The sequence below is a fragment of the Pinus tabuliformis genome, chromosome 4_1 (genome assembly GCF_031772625.1).
Source record: "Pinus tabuliformis cultivar Carrire ecotype Pingquan chromosome 4_1, CPIR1, whole genome shotgun sequence".
In the NCBI taxonomy this organism is placed as follows: Eukaryota; Viridiplantae; Streptophyta; class Pinopsida; order Pinales; family Pinaceae; genus Pinus; species Pinus tabuliformis.
The window spans coordinates 673,556,796-673,580,216 of NC_142303.1; positions in this window are offsets into that span (position 1 = coordinate 673,556,796).

The window sequence follows — 23,421 nt, forward strand, 5'->3', positions numbered from 1 at the left end:
GTGAAGGCGCGAGTGGAGACTCGGGTGGGTCGCCCGCCCACCATGCAGAAGTAAACGGAGGTGTCTTCGGGTGACTTGGGTAAGTCGCCCGCCCGCCGTGCGAAGTGTGAAGGGTGACTTGGGTGAGGTCGCCCATCCATCGAAACAAAGTTCGGTTGAGGAGCGGTTGGCAGCTCATGTGAGGGCGCGCCCACCTAGCTCGGGCAAGGAACTTTGGTTGGCATACGAAGGTGTGGCAAGTTGTAAATTTGGCTAAGTATGAAACTTGGTGTTTCTGAGTATACTTGTGAAGCTTTGTAAAAATTTAAAAGTTGATTAATATAATATTGATATCGGGCAGACTCATTGTTCAGGGAGTTGCCCCTCCCTTTATACTGTGCAATTGTGTTCTTCATGTATAATTGCTAATGATAATGAATGTGTATGGGTGTTCATTGGTATAAAGAAAACATAATAATTACTTGCTTGAGAAACACAAACTAAGTAGGACATATGGTTAGGCGTAGTCCATGAACATAAGTATTGGTGAAAAATAAGTGTTCGGTGGTGCCGCACCTCGCCAAGAGCGGTTGAAAGACTACCACTGGCCTGGGGGCATGACAGTTGGTATCAGAGCTAGTCCAGGTTTTGCAGGACCTTGGTGAAGTGCAAAGGGGATTTGCGAAAGAAGCTAATCCCATTGTCACTTCGTGACAGATGGTATCAGAGCAAGGTTGCTCGTGACGATGGTGTTGAGGCATTGAAGCTGATTCAGGGTTGAAGAAGCTTCACAGTTGGTGACAGTGGAAACAAGTACTTGCAGGTGAAGGAATTTGGTTTCACATACAAGTGGAACTAGAGCGGGTTCATGGTTGCAGGAAACTTGGTGAACTGAATCAAGGCGCTGATTCTACTAAGACCGAAGACTTGGCAGGAAGCTCAAGTTTTGCAGGAGACAGGTGGAATATCAGGGTGATTCAAGTGAATGGTGAAATAGGTTTAGCAGAGGAGAAGCTTTGTGCTTGGGCCAAGCTGAATGACAAGGCATGGCAGGTTTGGAAGAATGTGAAGGGAAGCTTTTGCTTACCTTATATAGGATGAAGCGGATGAAAGAAGAGAACCCTTGGATTCGAAAGGAACTTGAAGTCTTGGAAAAGAATGTTGAAGACGAACTTCTTCAATTTGGTTGGACAATGGAGCAGAATGAAGTTACAGATTGTGCTGACAAGGAAGAGGAAGTCATGATGATTGAAGATGTTGCATATGTGACCATGATGAAGGATGAACTTGAGGATGATCAAGTTGGACTAGGATCATGCAGTTTGCAAACATGGATGGGTGAGGATACTCACATGGAGGAACCTCACATTAGTGATGTAAGTATTATTGATACTTGTGTTTCATTTGAGCTTTTGGGAAATGAACCATATGCAGGGAAGGGAAAAGCTAGTTTGTCGATGCTATGGAGCATCTTACCATGGATGTCTATGATGAGACCTTGTATGGAGAAGCAAAGATTGTTGACTGTTGCAGGACTTGTTGGGGTTGTTTGTGACCTTATGGTAGAAGGTACAAGGGCCCGTGACAAGGGATGAGCATGATGATCGTTGCGGAGGATTGGGTCATGCTTTAGCCACATGGAGAATTGGCTAAGTGCCCGACATGACTCATGGACAGATTGGAGGAGGGCACACACTTAGGTATGATGATACTTGGGTGGACTTCTTATGGTCGAGACCAAGAGCAAGTCTTGGTGGAACCTTTAGTGGGGGAGCTATGATGGAAGGGACTCGTGATGATGATGAAATGGTTGGGTGACCGAGTTCACTAGACCGAAGATTACAGACTTGGATGGGGATGACTGATTGTTGTGATGCGTCTACTTGGTTGGACTACATGGGAAACTTAGTCATGGACATCAGGTTGGAGGCATGGAGCATGGCACTCTATGCAGGGACATTATGCAGGAGCACTTGTAGAGGTGTCACTTATGGGCATCCAATGGGGAGTGCCAAGGCAAGGATGTTGTGCAGGTAGATTTGCTAGTGTGATATGGAGACTTATTACTTATGAGCCGATGGAGAGGTTGTGAACTCTTGTACAACAAGGCCATGGACTTGGATGAAGTTGTGAGCAGACTATGGAGCACTCTTACTACATGGAGAGCCGAGGCATCTTGCAGAGACCTTTGGGCCGAGACTTGTATGCTTGCTAGAGTGTTGATTGGAGATGGCTCATGGAGCTCATGATGACATGAGGTTGTGACTTTTAGGGACTTCATATACGGTGTACTTGGAGGATCTGATGCATTGAGGAGGAGGATCGATATGAGACACTTTGGAGTGATGGAGTTACGACGATGATGATGCCTTGGTGGCAACACTTGGGCATGGGTTGAGCTGAGACTTAACCACCTTTGACATATGGGAGCTGATTGATCTATGATCATGGGCAGCACATGGATAGATGAGACAGGTGTATACTTGTTTCTATGGCAGACTTGAGGGATGACACATTACAGATATGATGGAGGTTGCTTCATGGACCTGGATGTGGCACATCGAGAGTTGGAGTTTGATGAGAAGATCTCTTCACTTTGAGGATATGGATGTTTTGCAGATGGATGATGATGTTGGATAGAAAACATCATGGACAGCATGTTGTAGATGGGATGGAGACTACTTCATGGACCTGGGCATGGCTTACTTATATGGAGATGGATTCTTGATCAAGTTGATGATGTGACAGGATGTTCTGAGAAACGACTGATGATGGCATGAGGATGTGCATTCTCATGGTTTGGGCGTGACAGTTAGATTAGCTACCTAACTAGTTCGAGTCATGGGAGTTGACAGTGTACAGAGATGTGTTAGCATTATGTTGGAGTATCATGACAGCAGTTCACACGAGGACGACACATGATGAGGTCGCCACGATATGTTGCAGGAGGCATGCAGCTTGAGATAGAGGGGCCGGCCTTCCACGATGGGGATGAGCATGTGGAGATTGTGACAGAGTGGTTGATGGTGATGGATTGAGATGATTTCCGATGTATGACATACTGGTGGGGTGTATGCCTTGGTATGGATATCTTGGTGATAGATGGTTGCCGGGATGAGATATTGTCGAAGACGACAATGATTTCAAGTGGGGGAGGATGTAAGGACCTGCGGTCCAAGGCATGACCACCATGCGAAGTGCGAAGAATTTTGCGACCAAACGAGCGAACGGTTGGACGAGTTAACCAAACGGCAGAGTGAAACACTTGAGCACGTGTGAAAGTGATTACAGCGAGTCATGAATATATAATGGACGAGCTCGGGTGTTCATCAAACGAGCCGATGGTGAAAGAGTTGTAAGTTTTGGCATTGGTCGATGGGCTGACCAAACGAGTTAACAATGGAAGGCGTCGGCTTGGAAAACAAAGAGGAGGTTGGGTAAGGTGTGGCACGACCACCATGAAGCATATATATTATATGTGAAGATTGGAGCGAAGACACATTTGAACATCACCATTCGATCATCGCAAAGAAAGGTGCGAAGAGGTGTTAGGAGGCTGAGGAGTGGCGCAGGTCTATGCGCTCGACTCATGGGTAGTACTACACGGTAACACACGACAGAGTTGTATCGGGTGAAGACACGGGTAGGAGGTCGCCCGCCGTTCAGGTGAAGGTGCGGGTGGAGACTCGGGGGGGTCGCCTGCCCTACGTGCAGAAGTAAACAGAGGTGTGTTCAGGTGACTTGGGTAAGTCGTCCGCCCATCATGCGAAGTGTGAAGGGTGACTTGGGTGAGGTCGCCCACTCGTCGAAACAAAGTTCGGTTGAGGAGCCGTTGGCAGCTCGTTTGAGGGCGCGCCCGTCCAGCTCGGGCAAGGAACTTTGGTTGGCACACGAAGGTGTAGCAAGTTGTAAATTTGGCTAAGTATGAAACTTGGTGTTTCCAAGTATATTTGTGAAGCTTTGTAAAAATTGAAAAATTGATTAATATAATATTGATATCGGGAAGACTCATTGTTCAGGGAGTTGCCCCTCCCTTTATACTGTGCAATTGTGTTCTTCATGTATAATCGCTTATGATAATGAATGTGTATGGGTGTTCATTGGTATAAAGGAAACATAATAATTACTTGGTTGAGAAACACAAACTAAGTAGGACATATGGTTATGCGTAGTCCATGAACATAAGTATTGTTGAAAAGAAAGTGTTCGGTGGTGCCGCACCTTGCAAAGGGTGGTTGAAAGACTACCCCAGCATGGGGGCGTGACACGACCTGACCTGACCCGACCCGACCCGACCCACCCCACCATTTCACCAAACAGTTTCCAATACCGACAAAATCTCTTGCGAAAATAATTGTAGTTGTTACGGCACTTATTAATTTCACACCTCCCAGTAAAATTAGAGGTGGTCCTCGAATTCGAATAATATTTGTTCACATGAGGTTCGTGTCATTATGTTATTAATCTTGCCCCCATTGAGCAATGTTTTTTTCATAAAGGGTTATCCACCCTCCCTTGAGCTTTCACCGCAGCAAAATTAGAGGTGGTCCTCGAATTCGAATAATATTTGTTCGCATGAGGTTCGTGTCATTATGTTATTAATCTTGCCCCCATTGAGCAATGTTTTTTTCATCAGCTTTCACCGCAAGACCCAGCGTCATACTAGTATGGATCCACACTTTTGATGCATCTAATTTGGTCCTATTGGACAGGCTATGACATAGGTAGATCCTCCACCACTAGAGTTCTACCCATTAACATATAACCACCGGTCGGGGCGCCCATACTATCATCCCATCTATCAGGTATGATCTACGAACTCCAATATAATTTAGGTAATGGGCTCTGCTACTGAAGTATAAGATCAAGATCAGAACCATAATAAACTACTTAAACTCGATATACTATTGGATTTTATTTTATCTATGTTGTATTTACTTTTGGGTCTCGATCCGGAAAGGATTCTTTATCTCAAAAATCGAAAGCTTAATCTTATGATAATCTTCATCTCAAAAAAGTCCCACATTATATTTTGTAACCACTAACTCCATCACGACTCTGCCACTAAATAACTTCTTATGCATTATTGAAAGACACATGGCTGATGAGTAACAACTCTGCATTGTCCATAGACAAGCAGTTGACTATATGAAACATGTGGATGCTCTTCTGCTATACTTGTTGCGTCAAGGTATGTTCCGTCTTTAGAGGGTGAAATCAGTTGTTGAAGATACACAGTTTCCATGGACTGCACCCAGACATCCACTGCAACCTGATTCATTAATAGAGCACGGGAAAGAAACAAGAGCATAGATGGTACTCTTTAATGGCCCTCCACTCGTATGCGCAACAAAAAGGCCACCATATTTGGGAGTTGCCATTATCAGATTTCCTATCAAATTTTGGGATATTTCAGAGAACTGATTACTGTCATCGCCGGCCTTAGTGGCACCGCAGAATTGTGTTACCGTGGCCTGTGGCTTGGGCGTAGGAATTGTTACTCTCATATCACAAGAAACAACCATCATAGATGATTCTGCCGTCAGATACAATGAAGAAGTTACAGATTTGATTTTCTCCGACGGTAATACATTTGAGAAAATTGGAGAGGTTTTTATCCTTTCTACACTACGCTAGGCCATACTCTACACCTATTACTTGCTCGTGAGTAGCAAAACCATAAGAAACAATATTGGCATGCAAGGCTTCAAGCACCACATTCAAGTTGTTATTGGAAAGGGTGACATTGGTACTCTTGACTGTGCTATATCCTGAATTCAAAAGTTTAGACTTGAGATCGGCGATTGTCAATACCGCCCAGAAGAGAAATAACTGTAAATAATTTTTCCCTTTTGGCTAGATAGAAAATCCTAAAATAATTTGGATACTAACAGCGTAAATGTCAGGCACAGCAGAGGCACAATGTCTTGTATAGATGTCATGTCTTCCTTGTTTCCAATCATTAATTGCAGCTTCAGCATCCCCATTCGAAGAATTTATGCCCCAACTTACTGAACCATCAGCTATAGGGTTGATGTAATCTGACCATTTTATGGCCGCTTAAAAGAGGTAAGGATGTATTGCACTTCTCTTCTTTCGTAGTGGCCTATCCTTCTTTGTAGCACTTCTCTTCTTTCGTAACCTAAGGTAAAGACTACGGTAAGTCACTATAAGCCATGTTTAGATGCCTGAAACCTAGTAGCATTAATTCAATGAGTAGACAAAGAATAGTCATTAGGCCCAGAAGAGACGTAGAAGAACATTAGTATAGATGGATGGCATGCTAGGAACCCCATCCCCTTGTACCAACTCTTTACCTGCGAGAACTAATACCGTGTAGTAGCCCTAGAATGCACGTAGTGAGTTCTAAATAAGGAATTAGAGACCCATGACTAGTATCGAGACATAATCTTAACACGATATATATCCAAATTGTGATAGTACGTGAAATCCAAAGCTAGCAACAACATACCTAGCTCCAGATCGATAGTCATAAGCATCAATAGCATACCTTGAACCAGTACAAACAGTAGCATAATTGTCTTTTAAGTTATAAGAAATTAATGGTAATGCCAACGGTGGTGCTGAGGATGGTGCTGTAAGAATATCCATTCGAATAAGTCAAGTTAGGGTATAAGCGCGGTAGTTTCAATTATATATGAGAATATCCCAAGTGGGCTATATATATATCCTTTGTAAGTCCTTTATTTCCAGGGCGAACATTCTTATTTCCATCCATCTAGGGTGGTTCGACGCTTGATCGATCTCTCCATCCATACATATAACTCGAATCTTGTCGGTACCATTCGCTCTTATAAGGATAAATGAGACCTACTTTCCCTCTTTGAGGATTTACCCTTCATTGATGCATAATAACTACTCTAAGAGCAACTCGAAGTGGCTTGACGGCAGTGCAGTCTAGAGCAAATTGTTATGTAGGTTATTGCTTAAATGCAAATTTATGATGCAGGCTTAAATTTGTGAAGCGGTAGTAACTGTGGAATGGTCGACAAAGGTGGCAATGTACATGCACAGTTGTTGTAGGTAGAAAAAAGTAGTGGCATGATTCTTGGTTGTTGGAATATTAATTCCAACTGCTGTGCAGCAGCAGCAGCTATTTTACTTTATTTTTTTGTCGTGATCCGGCGCCCCACATTTTCTCCCAATCTCTTATGTCACCGCCATTACCATCTTTTCACTCTTTAATTATTTTTATGTTTCCAGAAGGAAGAAGATCAGATCCAGCGCCACACCGTTACTTTTCAGCAAGCGTATTAATGAGCAGAACGGCTGAAACAGAAAAAGAACCAGCCTCGAGCCGTAGTAGCATTTATCAGCCATAGATTTCATCACCACCGACTCAAGAAATACAGCAAGAGATCAAATCTGTTAATCATGAGTAGCAGAAACTTTATCAGCAAGTTAAAGCGGTGAAGACCCTTTCCCGCACTATAAATAGAAACAAAAACAGAAGTAGAATATAGAGAGATAGAGAGCAAAGGGGAGCACACAGCAATGTAGAACAAGAGAATTTTTTTGTATTGCACAGCAGTGCTGAAATTTTCTGAGTTATTTGTTTTCTGGAACTGAAGCGTTCCTGTTGTAATCCCTCTGTCAAGAGGAAGATGCTCTTTAGCATAATATTTTGTGAAGATCCCTCTACGTGAGGAAGACTTAGTTTTATGTGTTGGTTTATTTTCATAAATAGAAATTTCTTTCTGTGTGTTGCTGTTTCACCAAAAGTTATTTTGTCAAAAAATTTCTCGTAAGTCGAAAAATACTTGACGTCAAAAATCCCTGTTGCTGCAACACCACAAACAGCAACTGAAAAAAATTTACGTTGCTGCAACACCACGAACAACAACTAAAAAACTGTGTTGCTGCAACACCGTTTCCAGAGAACGAATTTTTCTGTTTTTCTGAGTTAAAAACAGAGTATTTTTCTGCGTCAAAGACAAAGTATTATTTTGATCATTTTTTGATCCTGAGGCAAAGTAGAGTATTATTTTATGCTCTGTTCTTGTTTTTTTGAATTATCAGAAAACAAAGTATTACTCTCTGTTCATATTTTTTGTTGTTTCAGAATTTATCAGAAAATTTTGAACAGTGGAAACAGAGGATTTTTCCACCGTATTTTGTTTGGAATAACCAGAAATTCCCGACATGGTATCAGAGCTTGTCCAGGCTCTTTGAAGACATCAAAGAAGCTGTAAGAAGATTTGTTGCTGCAGCAAATTATCTAGCAGAGCGAAAATGCTGTCAAGGTATTTTTCAGATTAGTTTTTTTTGTGTAGCTACTGAAGACAATTAAGTTATTTTTTTTACAGTCAAGTATTGCAAGAATGGCTAGCACCAGTGTGGGTATGTTTAATACCCAGCTCCCACAGTTCAATGGGAAAAATTATGACTACTGGGCAATAACCATGAAAGCCGTGTTTGCCTCACATGATTTATGGGAACTTGTTGAATATGGATTTGAAGAGCCAGCAAATGAAGAAGAGTTTATTGGATTAACTCAGGCAGAGAAAGAGTTGTTGAAGAGCAATAAGAAGAAGGACTCAAAAGTCCTTGTATTCTTATATCAAGCAGTGCATGAGAGTGTGTTTCCGAGGATAGCAGCAGCCAATACATCCAGAGAAGCATGGAAAACTCTCAAGACAGCCTATCAAGGCATGGAGAAAGTGAAGACAACAAAACTACAGTTGCTGAGGAAAGATTTTGAGAACCTGCGTATGAAGGAGTCAGACAAATTGACTCATTCTTCACACAAGCAATTGGTTTGGTCACACAGATAAGGTCTCATGGAGAAACTCTTGAAGAAAGGAGGATTGTGGAGAAACTATTGAGGTGCCTACCCTCAAAGTTTGATGTGATTGTCACCACCATAGAAGAGACAAAGGATCTCTCAAATTTTTCAGTTGATGAACTTCATGCATCACTGGTAACACATGAGCAGAGGTTGAGTAGAAATGAAAACTCATCTCTAGAGCAAGCCTTCAAGACCCAGATGTCATTTGGAAGAGGAAGAGGTCAAGGCAGAGGAAACAAGAGAGGAAGAGGCAGAACCCAATACAAAGGCGGAAGAAACAGTCCAGCAAATGTTCAAGGAAGAGGCAGCAATCCAAATCAGAACCAAGGCCATGGCAGTAGTCAGCAAAGTGGACAACATCATGCTCAAGGACAAAGGTATGAAAAATCCAATGTCCAATGTTATTATTGTAAAAAATATGGGCACTATGCAAATGAATGTAGGAAAAAGCAGCATGATATGAGTAATAGATCTAGTGCAAATATCACTAGAGAAAATATCAGTCAAGATAATGTGTTGTTAGTTTGTAATATGGCTGAAACAAACAGTGAAGATATATGGTTTCTAGATTCTGGTTGCAGCAACCATATGACAGGAAACATAGCCCTGTTTTCTGCTTTAGATCAGAGTGTGCAGTCACAAGTCACACTTGGGACTGATAGTAAAATTTCTGTTATGGGAAAAGGAGAAATTAAAATATTTACAAAGAAAGGTGAAAAGAAAACCATAGCAGATGTCTATTATGTTCCTGGAATGAAGAGTAATCTCTTGAGTATTGGACAGCTTGTTCAGAAGGGTTACAATGTTTTCTTTGAGAATGATGTATGCACCATCATGGACAGATTACCCAGCAAACGTTGTATTGCTGAAGTGAAGATGGCAAGGAACAAGATGTTCCCTCTCAGAATAAAGGCAGATCTGAAAAATAAAGAAGTAATTGCAGCAGTGACACAAGAGGCTCTCCAAAGCGTACCAAAGGATGAAAATTGGTTGTGGCATTTGAGGTTTGGACATCTCAACTTTGGAGGTCTTAATTTGTTGAGTAGAAAAGGAATGGTAAGAGGATTACCATTGATAGAAAAGCCAGACAGCCTTTGTGAAGGTTGTATATTGGGAAAACAACACAGAGAAAGTTTTCCAACTGGGAAAAGCATAAGGGCAAAAGCACCTTTAGAAATTGTCCACTCAGATTTATGTGGACCGATGCAAGCTCCATCACTTGCAAGCAGCCAATATTTTCTAACATTTATTGATGACTTTACCAGAAAGACTTGGGTTTATTTTCTGAAGAATAAGAGTGAAGTGTTTGAAAAATTCCAAAATTTCAAAGCACTTGTAGAAAATCAAAGTGGGTTGCGTATCAAGGTTTTAAGAACTGACAGAGGAGGTGAGTATATCTCCAAAGAATTTTTACGTTTTTGCAGAGAAAATGGAATTCATAAGCAATTTACAGCAAGGTACACCCCGCAGCAAAATGGAGTTGCTGAAAGGAAAAACAGAACAATCATGGATATGGCGAGGAGCATGTTGAAGGCAAAGCATTTGCCAAATGATTATTGGGCTGAAGCTGTACATTGTGCAGTATATATTTTGAATAGATGTCCTACAAAACCAATGATGAACAAAGTGCCAGAAGAAGCATGGAGTAGAAGAAAGCAAGGAGTCACCCACATGAAAGTTTTTGGTTGTGTGGCTTATGCACACATTCCAGATCAGCTAAGGAAGAAATTGGACAGCAAAGGGGAGAAATGTATTTTCATTGGATACAGTGAAGAATCCAAAGCTTACAGATTATATATCCCATCCACCAAGAAGTTTTTTGTGAGCAGAGATGTTCAATTTATTGAAGAGGAAGCTTGGGATGGAAGCATAGAGAAAACAGTTAATGTTAAAAACTGTTTGTCTCATGATGATGATGATGAGGAGTTGGCTAAAACACATCCCCAAACAGCGCCAACAACAGAACAGCAAGAGACACCCTTGAGGAGAAATGAGAGTGCTTCTCCAAGCACACCACAAGGAGGAAATTCAAGTGCATCTACAAGCACTTGCACACCGAATGAAAGAGGTAATAAATTCAGAAATTTAAGTGATATTTATGATGAAGGAATGAATTCCCTGTTTTCTTTGTATTGTCATGTTGATGACCCTGTTCATTTCGAAGATGCAATTAAAGATAAGAAATGGATAGAAGCTATGGATGAGGAGATGAATGCAATAGAAAGAAATAAGAAATGGGATTTAGTTGACCTACCAAAAGGTAAAGAAGTCATTGGAGTTAAATGGGTTTACAAGACCAAGAGTAATGCTGAAGGCAAGATAGAAAGGAATAAGGCAAGACTTGTTGTCAAGGGATACAAGCAGCAATATGGGAGAGATTATGAGGAGACTTTCGCACCAGTTGCAAGAATGGAAACAGTAAGAGCAGTGCTGTCCATAGCAGCACAAAACAAATGGAAAGTTTACCAAATGGACGTGAAGTCAGCATTCTTGAATGGAGTATTAATGGAAGAGGTTTACATCGAGCAACCTCTAGGCTATGAAAAGAAAGGCCAAGAGCACAAAGTCTGTAGATTGAAGAAAGCTCTTTATGGGCTGAAGCAAGCACCAAGAGCGTGGTACAGTAGGATAGATTCCTATCTACTAGAGAACGGATTTGAGAAGTGTGAGGGAGAACCCACTGTTTACATCAAAGAAAAAGACTGTAAAATTTTAATTGTTGTGTTATATGTTGATGATGTGATTTTTACAGGTAATGATGACTACCTCATTGAAAATTTCAAATCAGTCATGAAAGAAGAATTTGAGATGACTGACATGGGTTTGCTGAGATACTTCCTATGAATAGAAGTAGATCAAAATAAAAATGGAATTTTTATTTCACAGGCAAAATATGTAAATGAAGTGTTGAGCAGATTTAACATGCAGGACAGCAAGGCAGCAATCACTCCCACAGTGATGGGATTAAAACTCAGCAAAGAGGACAGCAGCAAGGATTTTGACCCTAGTGTGTACAAGAGCATAGTTGGCAGCCTCATGTATTTGACTGCAACTAGGCCAGACATAATGTATGCTGTTAGTTTAATTTCCAGATTCATGGAGAAGCCAAAAGAAACAGATTGGCAGGCAGCAAAGAGAATTCTGAGGTATGTTAAAGGTACAAAAAGGTATGGCATATTTTATACTGTTTCAGAATGTTCAGATTTAGTTGGATACACAGATAGTGATTGGGCTGGAAGTGTAAATGACCGTAAAAGCACATCTGGTTACATTTTTCACATAGGTTCAGGAGCCATTTCATGGGCTTCCAAGAAACAGCCAATTGTGGCATTGTCTACAAGAGAAGCAGAGTATGTGGAAGCTACAGCAGCAGCATGTCAAGCGGTTTGGATGAGGAGAATGTTGAGAAGTCTATGCCAGGAGCAGGCAACAGCGACAGTTATTTTTTGTGACAATAGCTCAGCTATTGCATTATCCAAAAACTCTGTATTCCACAAGAGAACAAAACACATAGACACAAAGTTTCACTACATCAGAGAATTAGTGAACAATGGAGAAATCATTTTACAACATTGCAGGACTCAGGAACAAGTTGCAGATATTCTGACAAAGCCATTGGATCAGAAAAGTTTTGAGTTTTTAAGGAAACTTCTGGGTATGACTGATAACCCAGCAGTTGAAATTAAAAGGGGAGTGTTGGAATATTAATTCCAACTGCTGTGCAGCAGCAACACCTATTTTACTTTATTTTTTTGTTGTGATCCGGCGCCCTACATTTTCTCCCAATCTCTTATGTCACCGCCATTACCATCTTTTCACTCTTTAATTATTTTTATGTTTCCAGAAGGAAGAAGATCAGATCCAGCGCCACACCGTTACTTTTCAGCAAGCGTATTAATGAGCAGAATGGCTGAAACAGAAAAAGAACCAGCCTCGAGCCGTAGCAGCATTTATCAGCCATAGATTTCATCACCACCGACTCAAGAAATACAGCAAGAGATCAAATCTGTTAATCATGAGCAACAGAAACTTTATCAGCAAGTTAAAGCGGTGAAGACCCTTTCCCGCACTATAAATAGAAACAGAAACAGAAGTAGAATATAGAGAGATAGAGAGCAAAGGGGAGCACACAGCAGTGTAGAACAAGAGAATTTTTTTGTATTGCACAGCAGTGCTGAAATTTTCTGATTTATTTGTTTTCTGGAACTGAAGCGTTCCTGTTGTAATCCCTCTGTCAAGAGGAAGATGCTCTTTAGCATAATATTTTGTGAAGATCCCTCTACGTGAGGAAGACTTAGTTTTATGTGTTGGTTTATTTTCATAAATAGAAATTTCTTTCTGTGCGTTGCTGTTTCACCAAAAGTTATTTTGTCAAAAAATTTCTCGTAAGTCGAAAAATACTTGACGTCAAAAATCCCCGTTGCTGCAACACCACGAACAGCAACTGAAAAAAATTTACGTTGCTGCAACACCACGAACAGCAACTGAAAAAACTGTGTTGCTGCAACACCTTTTCCAGAGAACGAATTTTTCTATTTTTCTGAGTTAAAAACAGAGTATTTTTCTGCGTCAAAGACAAAGTATTATTTTGATCAGTTTTTGATCCTGAGGCAAAGTAGAGTATTATTTTATGCTCTGTTCTTATGTTTTTGAATTATCAGAAAACAGAGTATTACTCTCTGTTCATATTTTTTGTTGTTTCAGAATTTTTCAGAAAATTCTGAACAGTGGAAACAAAGGATTTTTCCACTGTATTTTGTTTGGAATAACCAGAAATTCCCGACATGGTATCAGAGCTTGTCCAGGCTCTTTGAAGACATCAAAGAAGCTGTAAGAAGATTTGTTGCTGCAGCAAATTATCTAGCAGAGCGAAAACGCTATCAAGGTATTTTTCAGATTAGTTTTTTTTGTGTAGCTGCTGAAGACAATTAAGTTATTTTTTTACAGTCAAGTATTGCAAGAATGGCTAGCACCAGCGTGGGTATGTTTAATACCCAGCTCCCACAGTTCAATGGGAAAAATTATGACTACTGGGCAATAACCATGAAAGCCGTGTTTGCCTCACATGATTTATGGGAACTTGTTGAATATGGATTTGAAGAGCCAGCAAATGAAGAAGAGTTTATTGGATTAACTCAGGAAGAGAAAGAGCTGTTGAAGAGCAATAAGAAGAAGGACTCAAAATTCCTTGTATTCTTATATCAAGCAGTGCATGAGAGTGTGTTTCCGAGGATAGCAGCAGTCAATACATCCAGAGAAGCATGGCAAACTCTCAAGACAGCCTATCAAGGCATGGAGAAAGTGAAGACAACAAAACTACAGTTGCTGAGGAAAGATTTTGAGAACCTGCGTATGAAGGAGTCAGACAATATTGACTCATTCTTCACACAAGCAATTGGTTTGGTCACACAGATAAGGTCTCATGGAGAAACTCTTGAAGAAAGGAGGATTGTGGAGAAACTATTGAGGTGCCTACCCTCAAAGTTTGATGTGATTGTCACCACCATAGAAGAGACAAAGGATCTCTCAAATTTTTCAGTTGATGAACTTCATGCATCACTGATAACACATGAGCAGAGGTTGAGTAGAAATGAAAACTCATCTCTAGAGCAAGCCTTCAAGACCCAGATGTCATTTGGAAGAGGAAGAGGTCAAGGCAGAGGAAACAAGAGAGGAAGAGGCAGAACCCAATACAGAGGCGGAAGAAACAGTCCAGCAAATGTTCAAGGAAGAGGCAGCAATCCAAATCAGAACCAAGGCCATGGCAGTAGTCAGCAAAGTGGACAACATCATGTTCAAGGACAAAGGTATGAAAAATCCAATGTCCAATGTTATTATTGTAAAAAATATGGGCACTATGCAAATGAATGTAGGAAAAAGCAGCATGATATGAGTAATAGATCTAGTGCAAATATCACTAGAGAAAATATCAGTCAAGATAATGTGTTGTTAGTTTTTAATATGGCTGAAACAAACAGTGAAGATATATGGTTTCTAGATTCTGGTTGCAGCAACCATATGACAGGAAACATAGCCCTGTTTTCTGCTTTAGATCAGAGTGTGCAGTGACAAGTCACACTTGGGACTGATAGTAAAATTTCTGTTATGGGAAAAGGAGAAACTAAAATATTTACAAAGAAAGGTGAAAAGAAAACCATAACATATGTCTATTATGTTCCTGGAATGAAGTGTAATCTCTTGAGTATTGGACAGCTTGTTCAGAAGGGTTACAATGTTTTCTTTGAGAATGATGTATGCACCATCATGGACAGATTACCCAGCAAACGTTGTATTGCTGAAGTGAAGATGACAAGGAACAGGATGTTCCCTCTTAGAATAAAGGCAGATCTGAAAAATAAAGAAGTAATTGCAGCAGTGACACAAGAGGCTCTCCAAAGCGTACCAAAGGATGAAAATTGGTTGTGGCATTTGAGGTTTGGACATCTCAACTTTGGAGGTCTTAATTTGTTGAGTAGAAAAGGAATGGTAAGAGGATTACCATTGATAGAAAAGCGAGACAGCCTTTGTGAAGGTTGTATATTGGGAAAACAACACAGAGAAAGTTTTCCAACTGGGAAAAGCATAAGGGCAAAAGCACCTTTAGAAATTGTCCACTCAGATTTATGTGGACCGATGCAAGCTCCATCACTTGTAAGCAGCCAATATTTTCTAACATTTATTGATGACTTTACCAGAAAGACTTGGGTTTATTTTCTGAAGAATAAGAGTGAAGTGTTTGAAAGATTCCAAAATTTCAAAGCACTTGTAGAAAATCAAAGTGGGCTGCGTATCAAGGTTTTAAGAACTGACAGAGGAGGTGAGTATATCTCCAAAGAATTTTTACGTTTTTGCAGAGAAAATGGAATTCATAAGCAATTTACAGCAAGGTACACCCCGCAGCAAAATGGAGTTGCTGAAAGGAAAAACAGAACAATCATGGATATGGCGAGGAGCATGTTGAAGGCAAAGCATTTGCCAAATGATTATTGGGCTGAAGCTGTACATTGTGCAGTATATATTTTGAATAGATGTCCTACAAAAGCAGTGATGAACAAAGTGCCAGAAGAAGCATGGAGTAGAAGAAAGCAAGGAGTCACCCACATGAAAGTTTTTGGTTGTGTGGCTTATGCACACATTCCAGATCAACTAAGAAAGAAATTGGACAGCAAAGGGGAGAAATGTATTTTCATTGGATACAGTGAAGAATCCAAAGCTTACATATTATATATCCCATCCACCAAGAAGTTTTTTGTGAGCAGAGATGTTCAATTTATTGAAGAGGAAGCTTGGGATGGAAGCATAGAGAAAACAGTTAATGTTAAAAACTGTTTGTCTCATGATGATGATGATGAGGAGTTGGCTGAAACACATCCCCAAATAGCGCCAACAACAGAACAGCAAGAGACACCCTTGAGGAGAAATGAGAGTGCTTCTCCAAGCACACCACAAGGAGGAAATTCAAGTGCATCTACAAGCACTTGCACATCGAATGAAAGAGGTAATAAATTCAGAAATTTAAGTGATATTTATGATGAAGGAATGAATTCCCTGTTTGCTTTGTATTTTCATGTTGATGACCCTGTTCATTTCGAAGATGCAATTAAAGATAAGAAATGGATAGAAGCTATGGATGAGGAGATGAATGCAATAGAAAGAAATAAGACATGGGATTTAGTTGACCTACCAAAAGGTAAAGAAGTCATTGGAGTTAAATGGGTTTACAAGACCAAGAGTAATGCTGAAGGCAAGATAGAAAGGAATAAGGCAAGACTTGTTGTCAAGGGATACAAGCAGCAATATGGGAGAGATTATGAGGAGACTTTCGCACCAGTTGCAAGAATGGAAACAGTAAGAGCAGTGCTGTCCATAGCAGCACAAAACAAATGGAAAGTTTACCAAATGGACGTGAAGTCAACATTCTTGAATGGAGTATTAATGGAAGAGGTTTACATCGAGCAACCTCTAGGCTATGAAAAGAAAGGCCAAGAGCACAAAGTCTGCAGATTGAAGAAAGCTCTTTATGGGCTGAAGCAAGCACCAAGAGCGTGGTACAGTAGGATAGATTCCTATCTACTAGAGAACGGATTTGAGAAGTGTGAGGGAGAACCCACTGTTTACATCAAATAAAAAGACTGTAAAATTTTAATTGTTGTGTTATATGTTGATGATGTGATTTTTACAGGTAATGATGACTACCTCATTGAAAATTTCAAATCAGTCATGAAAGAATAATTTGAGATGATTGACATGGGTTTGCTGAGATACTTCCTAGGAATAGAAGTAGATCGAAATAAAAATAGAATTTTTATTTCACAGGCAAAATATGTAAATGAAGTGTTGAGCAGATTTAACATGCAGGACAGCAAGGCAGCAATCACTCCCACAGTGATGGGATTAAAACTCAGCAAAGAGGACAGTAGCAAGGATTTTGACCCTAGTGTGTACAAGAGCATAGTTGGCAGCCTCATGTATTTGACTGCAACTAGGCCAGACATAATGTATGCTGTTAGTTTAATTTCCAGATTCATGGAGAAGCCAAAAGAAACACATTGGCAGGCAGCAAAGAGAATTCTGAGGTATGTTAAAGGTACAAAAAGGTATGACATATTTTATACTGTTTCAGAATGTTCAGATTTAGTTGGATACACAGATAGTGATTGGGCTGGAAGTGTAGATGACCGGAAAAGCACATCTGGTTACATTTTTCACATAGGTTCAGGAGCCATTTCATGGGCTTCCAAGAAACAGCCAATTGTGGCATTGTCTACAGCAGAAGCAAAGTATGTGGCAGCTACAGCAGCAGCATGTCAAGCGGTTTGGATGAGGAGAATGTTGAGAAGTCTATGCCAAGAGCAGGCAACAGCGACAGTTATTTTTTGTGACAATAGCTCAGCTATTGCATTATCCAAAAACTCTGTATTCCACAAGAGAACAAAACACATAGACACAAAGTTTCACTACATCAGAGAATTAGTGAACAATGGAGAAATCATTTTACAACATTGCAGGACTCAGGAACAAGTTGCAGATATTCTGACAAAGCCATTGGATCAGAAAAGTTTTGAGTTTTTAAGGAAACTTCTGGGTATGACTGATAACCCAGCAGTTGAAATTAAAAGGGGAGTGTTGGAATATTAATTCCAACTGCTGTGCAGCAGCAGCAGCTATTTTACTTTATTTTTTTGTCGTGATCCGGCGCCCCACATTTTCTCCCAATCTCATATGTCACCGCCATTACCATCTTTTCACTCTTTAATTATTTTTATGTTTCCAGAAGGAAGAAGATCAGATCCAGCGCCACACCGTTACTTTTCAGCAAGCGTATTAATGAGCAGAACGACTGAAACAGAAAAAGAACCAGCCTCGAGCCGTAGCAGCATTTATCAGCCATAGATTTCATCACCACCGACTCAAGAAATACAGCAAGAGATCAAATCTGTTAATCATGAGCAGCAGAAACTTTATCAGCAAGTTAAAGCGGTGAAGACCCTTTCCCACACTATAAATAGAAACAGAAACAGAAGTAGAATATAGAGAGATAGAGAGCAAAGGGGAGCACACAACAGTGTAGAACAAGAGAATTTTTTTGTATTGCATAGCATTGCTGAAATTTTCTGAGTTATTTGTTTTCTGGAACTGAAGCGTTCCTGTTGTAATCCCTCTGTCAAGAGGAAGATGCTCTTTAGCATAATATTTTGTGAAGATCCCTCTATGTGAGGAAGACTTAGTTTTATGTGTTGGTTTATTTTCATAAATAGAAATTTCTTTCTGTGCGTTGTTGTTTCACCAAAAGTTATTTTGTCAAAAAATTTCTCGTAAGTCGAAAAATACTTGACGTCAAAAATCCCCGTTGCTGCAACACCATGAACAGCAACTGAAAAAAATTTACGTTGCTGCAACACCACGAACAACAACTGAAAAAACTGTGTTGCTGCAACACCGTTTCCAAAGAACGAATTTTTCTGTTTTTCTGAGTTAAAAACAGAGTATTTTTCTGCGTCAAAGACAAAGTATTATTTTGATCAGTTTTTTATCCTGAGGCAAAGTAGACTATTATTTTATGCTCTGTTCTTGTGTTTTTGAATTATCAGAAAACAAAGTATTACTCTCTGTTCATATTTTTTGTTGTTTCAAAATTTATCAGAAAATTCTGAACAGTGGAAACAGAGGATTTTTCCACTGTATTTTGTTTGGAATAACCAGAAATTCCCGACATTGGTGAAACAAAACCTTGGATAGAAATAAATGAGCAATGGTGCTAAAATACTTTCATATAAAAAACCTTCCTGCAACTAACTTTTACGGACTTTGGATAAAATAAGGTGTGCCTAACATTCGTGTATTGGGATAAGTGAAGCTTACAACAAGAGGTCGATTTTTCATCCAAAACCTTTGGTTAAATATTTGATGGATGAAATTGGAAATATAAAACTTTCGTTAAATGGTGATAAGGCAAAAAAATAATTTGGTCCACGGTCAATGATCTAGAAACCACTATAGTCCCGTTGAAAGCAAGGGCTAAGAATGGAAGGAAAGTCATTCCTGAGCTAAATGTGAACTGTATGTATTACCAGGTTTCGAAAACAAAAACTCACAACTATATTTTAAATGTGCAATGTTTACACCAGTAATATTTTAAATAATTGCAGAAAAGTTAATGCTAAGCTATTATTTTATGGTATATAAATAGAGATTTATATAAGGTCTAAATAAATTTTATTTATTATGTCAAGAGGTTCTTTATAGTTTTGAGGTGATGTTATTATGTAGTTTTAACAAATTAAAAATAGTAGTAACTAAAAAAGTCAATATTCATCATAAATAAAAAGCTTTAATTTTCATTTTAATTTTACATCAAATTTTATATAAAAAGATCAAATAAGTGAAGGTAAATGAATTTTTTTTTTTTTTTTTTTTTGAGTGTGAAAGAGATATGTAATTTGTTCACTAGTCAGTATGGATTTAGAAAATAACATGTAAAATTACATTATTGAGAATATATGATATGTAATTTATTCTATATTCACTTACAACAACAAAAATACATTAATAATAGAAAAACATTTTATTATCGGTTATAATAACATCATTTTATATCATTTTTATAAAAATAAATGAATTTAAATATAAAATATGGAGCTCACATCTAACACTTTAGAAAGTATATATATATATATATATATATATATATATATAGAGAGAGAGAGAGAGAGAGAGAGAGAGAGAGAGAGAGAGAGAGAATTTTTATAGTTAAAACATTTTATTAGTGTGTTGTTCAAAACCAGGATAGATCCATTTTAACTCCAGATCTACCAAAATCTGAGAGGAATCAAATCTTTATAATTTCAATTCTTTCCTCAAGTTTTGCATTCAAAAAGAAGTTTGCATCTTGAGAGATTTGATCAATCTTGATACTTGGTAGATCCAAAATTAAGATGGATCCATATTGGTGTATGTCAGTTATATGTATTAATGAGATTGTGTTAATTTTACTTTAACTTTAACCAAACTTATGTTTAATAAGCATCTCTCAGTTGCAATCATGTACAATTATATTAAAGGAAAAAAGAAAAAAGAAAAGAATATATATATATATATATATATATATATATATATATATATATATATATATATATATATATATATATATATATATCGAGGTAAATGGATCATTTCATTAATCATAAAAGCATTACATATATCTAGAGACTACTAAGTTGTGTATGAATAACATGCAATACAAAACTAACTATGAAAATCATGGCTACATAGAGACCTCCTTGAAGATTCAATATTTCAAGGGGGAAATGCCTTTGATATTTCGATGATTTTCCTTGAGTTAATTAATTGTTCACCATCTTCTTGGATGAGTGCCTATTACTCTTATGGTCTCATTTTTGGACTTCTTTATCTTACCTGAAGACCACCTTGAAATCCCTTTATTGAACCTCGATACTAAACTAAGAAGAACTCGAACATAGTTGGTATATTTCCTTGTTTCAAAGATAGGAGTTGTACAAAATCCTAGCTTGATGAGCTAGTTGTCCTTCATATATCTTCCATGTCATTCTTCTACAAGGTAAATTAGTCATGGGTCATCGAGAGCCACATTTTCCGGTAGGGGTTCTGATTTATCTTCTTTAGAAAGGGGACGGAAAATATCATGTGGTAATGGATTTTTTTGTTGCCCCTAAAAAGAATTTGGCTTCAGTTTTGTAGGATTAAGTAGAGGATTATGGGATTTTCCTTCTATTGATTGCATATTTGATTGAATGTTGTTTTTCTTTGGAGACTCCTTCAAAGAGGAGAGTGGCTTAAATATGTTTCGAGATATGGATATATGGTTAGGATTTGAGGTACCCTATGGACTCATATTTCTGGGGCACTTTTCCAATATTATATTGTTGTTTCTGAGAAGGTTGTTCTTTGGTAAATTACTTGGTAATCATCAAATAATCCCAAATAAGATTTATGTATTCGTGACAACTTCCACATCTAAAGGGGACATGTTCATAGTCTAGAGACTGCTTCCAAACACTATCCTGATAATAAATATATATAGATGCTAGAAGAGGTTGGGATATATTCATTTAAACACAACTCCAACAATATGAACTATAGCTCCCTCTCTTAGCAACCTCTGATACTTTCAAAAGATGGTCGATGACATTGTAAATTCCTTCAAGTGTTCCTCCTCTCAATATTCCTTGGGGAGAGAAAAGAGTCGTAAACACATTGAGGCATTATGGAAGCCTTCCTTCTTCATATTATATTGCTCCTTCCACAATCGAATGAAGAGCCTTATATTGTTAAAAAAAGAAGCCCCTCCTTCAAAAACTCTTAATATGTCTTCCAAGTTAGAGAATATGACTATGAATAATCATTTTTCCCTAAGCTCCAATTTTTTTTTACCCTCGAGGTGCCATTTCTTTGGATGCATCCAATCAAATAGCCTTTAGAGAGTCATAATCCAATAAATTTACATACGAGAGCATGATTATATATATATATATATATATATATATATATATATATATATATATATATTCTGATTTTGCTAGATTTAACGTCATATTTTAGATCTTGCACACATCATAATTAAAATATTTCAATATGTATGTTGAATAAAGGATTTTAATATCTCATATATATATATATATATATATATATATATATATATATATATATATATAGAGAGAGAGAGAGAGAGAGAGAGAGAACATAATTCTATATATTATAAAAAAAAATGAAAATTAAAAATTTATTATAGTTAAAATATTTTATTAGTGTTTTGTTGAAAACCAACATAAATCCATTTTAACTCTAGATGTACCAAGAGCTTAGAGGAATAAAATCTCTTGAGGTGCAAATATTTACTCAAGTTTTGTGCTCCAAAAGAGGTTTGCATCTTGAGAGAATTGATCCCTATCGTTGTTTTGTATATATGGAGTTAATATGGATCTATGTTGATGTACATAAATCATATTTATTAATTAGATTTTCTTAATTGTACGTTAACTTTAAATATATGCATAATCAAATTTATGTTGAATAAACGTCTCTTCGGGTTTCAATCATGTACAATTACATTAAAGAAAAATTAGTTTTGGTAAAATAATTTTTTTTTGTAGGGTAAATAGATCCTTTCATTAATGAGAAAAAGTGGCATATATCTTGGATTTCCAAAGGAGGTCTAATATCCAAGATATTCTTGAGACTAGCAAGCTACCTAGCATTAACATACAATAAAAAACTAACTTTGACAATCATGACTACATAAAGAACTCCTTGAAGATTCATTATTTCAAAGGGGAAAATGCCTCTGACATTGGCATGATTTTCCTTGAGTTGACTAATTATTCATTATCTTCTTGGATCAGTGCCTTATTGCTCTCGACTCCTCATTTTTTGGCTTCTTTGTCTTGCCTTGAGACCACATTGAATTCCCTCACTTTAACCCCAAGACTAGATAGAGAATAACTCAAGCATAGATAGTATATTTACTTCTCTCAAAGATAAGCATTTCATATAATCCTATCATGATGAGTTGGTATGCCCTTCATACATTCTCCTTTCCATTCTTCTGCAAGGGAAATTAGTCATGGGTCATCAAGATTCATATCTTTTAGTACAACGTTTGCATCAACTTCTTCCAAAATGGGGCTAATCATTTCCTATGGTAATGGGTTTTGTTGGTTCTCTTCAACATACTTTTGTATGGGCTTTGTAAGATTCAATAGAGGGTTATGGGAATTTTATCTTTTTGATTCCATGCTTGATTGAATGTTGTTTTTACCTAGAGAATATTTCAGAGAGGAGGGTGACTCAAACCTATTTCCAAATCTAGGGATCTGGTCATGATTTGAGGTATCCTATGGACTCATATTATTTTTCTTTAGGAAACATTTCCCAAATCATTTTTCTCTTTTTGAGAAGGGTGTTCTTTAGGAGATTCCTTGGTATTAATCAAACAAACCCTAAGAATATATGTGTATTTATTAAAAATTTTACATCTAAAGGGGACATTTTCATAGTCTAAAGACTACTTACAAACGCTATCCTGATAATGAATATCTATGGAGGTTGGAAGAGAATGAGAGATACTCATGTAAACACATACTTGATCATATGGA